Source organism: Carcharodon carcharias, unplaced genomic scaffold (assembly GCF_017639515.1).
Source record: "Carcharodon carcharias isolate sCarCar2 unplaced genomic scaffold, sCarCar2.pri scaffold_1096_ctg1, whole genome shotgun sequence".
NCBI classification, from domain to species: domain Eukaryota; kingdom Metazoa; phylum Chordata; class Chondrichthyes; order Lamniformes; family Lamnidae; genus Carcharodon; species Carcharodon carcharias.
The window spans coordinates 17,501-20,000 of record NW_024470960.1 but is presented as its reverse complement, the minus strand read 5'-3'; positions in this window follow the sequence as shown (position 1 = coordinate 20,000).

Here is a 2,500-nt window from a genome sequence, read left to right as displayed (position 1 = left end):
CAGTGTACAGATATCTCCCTGAGAGAGAGAGAGAGGGACTGAGAGACACCAGTCAGTGTACAGATATCTCGCTGAGAGGGAGGGACTGAGAGACACCAGTCAGTGTACAGATATCTCCCTGAGAGAGAGAGAGGGGGACTGAGAGACACCAGTCAGTGTACAGATATCTCCCTGAGAGAGAGAGGGGACTGAGACACCAGTCAGTGTACAGATATCTCCCTGAGAGAGAGGGACTGACAGACACCAGTCAGTGTACAGATATCTCGCTGAGAGGGAGGGACTGAGAGACACCAGTCAGTGTACAGATATCTCGCTGAGAGGGAGGGACTGAGAGACACCAGTCAGTGTACAGATATCTCCCTGAGAGGGAGGGACTGAGAGACACCAGTCAGTGTACAGATATCTCCCTGAGAGAGGGAGACTGAGAGACACCAGTCAGTGTACAGATATCTCCCTGAGAGAGAGAGGGGACTGAGACACCAGTCAGTGTACAGATATCTCCCTGAGAGAGAGAGGGGCTGAGAGACACCAGTCAGTGTACAGATATCTCCCTGAGAGAGAGGGGACTGAGAGACACCAGTCAGTGTACAGATATCTCCCTGAGAGAGAGAGAGGGACTGAGAGACACCAGTCAGTGTACAGATATCTCCCTGAGAGAGAGGGGGACTGAGAGACACCAGTCAGTGTACAGATATCTCCCTGAGAGAGAGAGAGGGACTGAGAGACACCAGTCAGTGTACAGATATCTCCCTGAGAGAGAGGGGACTGAGAGACACCAGTCAGTGTACAGATATCTCTCTGAGAGAGAGAGGAGACTGAGAGACACCAGTCAGTGTACAGATATCTCCCTGAGAGAGAGAGGGACTGAGAGACACCAGTCAGTGTACAGATATCTCCCTGAGAGTGAGCGGGGACTGAGAGACACCAGTCAGTGTACAGATATCTCCCTGAGAGAGAGGGACTGAGAGACACCAGTCAGTGTACAGATATCTCCCTGAGAGAGAGAGAGGGACTGAGAGACACCAGTCAGTGTACAGATATCTCCCTGAGAGAGAGAGAGGGACTGAGAGACACCAGTCAGTGTACAGATATCTCCCTGAGAGAGAGAGAGGGGGACTGAGAGACACCAGTCAGTGTACAGATATCTCCCTGAGAGAGAGAGGGGACTGAGACACCAGTCAGTGTACAGATATCTCCCTGAGAGAGAGAGAGGGGACTGAGAGACACCAGTCAGTGTACAGATATCTCCCTGAGAGAGAGAGAGGGACTGAGAGACACCAGTCAGTGTACAGATATCTCCCTGAGAGAGAGAGGGGACTGAGAGACACCAGTCAGTGTACAGATATCTCCCTGAGAGAGAGGGACTGACAGACACCAGTCAGTGTACAGATATCTCGCTGAGAGGGAGGGACTGAGAGACACCAGTCAGTGTACAGATATCTCGCTGAGAGGGAGGGACTGAGAGACACCAGTCAGTGTACAGATATCTCCCTGAGAGGGAGGGACTGAGAGACACCAGTCAGTGTACAGATATCTCCCTGAGAGAGAGGAGACTGAGAGACACCAGTCAGTGTACAGATATCTCCCTGAGAGAGAGAGGGGACTGAGACACCAGTCAGTGTACAGATATCTCCCTGAGAGAGAGGGACTGAGAGACACCAGTCAGTGTACAGATATCTCGCTGAGAGGGAGGGACTGAGAGACACCAGTCAGTGTACAGATATCTCGCTGAGAGGGAGGGACTGAGAGACACCAGTCAGTGTACAGATATCTCCCTGAGAGAGAGGGACTGAGAGACACCAGTCAGTGTACAGATATCTCCCTGAGAGAGAGAGGGGACTGAGAGACACCAGTCAGTGTACAGATATCTCCCTGAGAGAGAGAGAGGGGGACTGAGAGACACCAGTCAGTGTACAGATATCTCCCTGAGAGAGAGAGGGGACTGAGAGACACCAGTCAGTGTACAGATATCTCCCTGAGAGAGAGAGAGGGGGACTGAGAGACACCAGTCAGTGTACAGATATCTCCCTGAGAGAGAGAGAGGGGGACTGAGAGACACCAGTCAGTGTACAGATATCTCGCTGAGAGGGAGGGACTGAGAGACACCAGTCAGTGTACAGATATCTCCCTGAGAGAGAGAGGGGACTGAGAGACACCAGTCAGTGTACAGATATCTCCCTGAGAGAGAGAGAGGGGACTGAGAGACACCAGTCAGAGTACAGATATCTCCCTGAGAGAGAGAGGGACTGAGAGACACCAGTCAGTGTACAGATATCTCCCTGCGAGAGAGAGGGGACTGAGAGACACCAGTCAGTGTACAGATATCTCCCTGAGAGAGAGTGGGACTGAGAGACACCAGTCAGTGTACAGATATCTCCCTGAGAGAGAGGGGACTGAGAGACACCAGTCAGTGTACAGATATCTCCCTGCGAGAGAGAGGGGACTGAGAGACACCAGTCAGTGTACAGATATCTCCCTGAGAGAGAGAGGGGACTGAGAG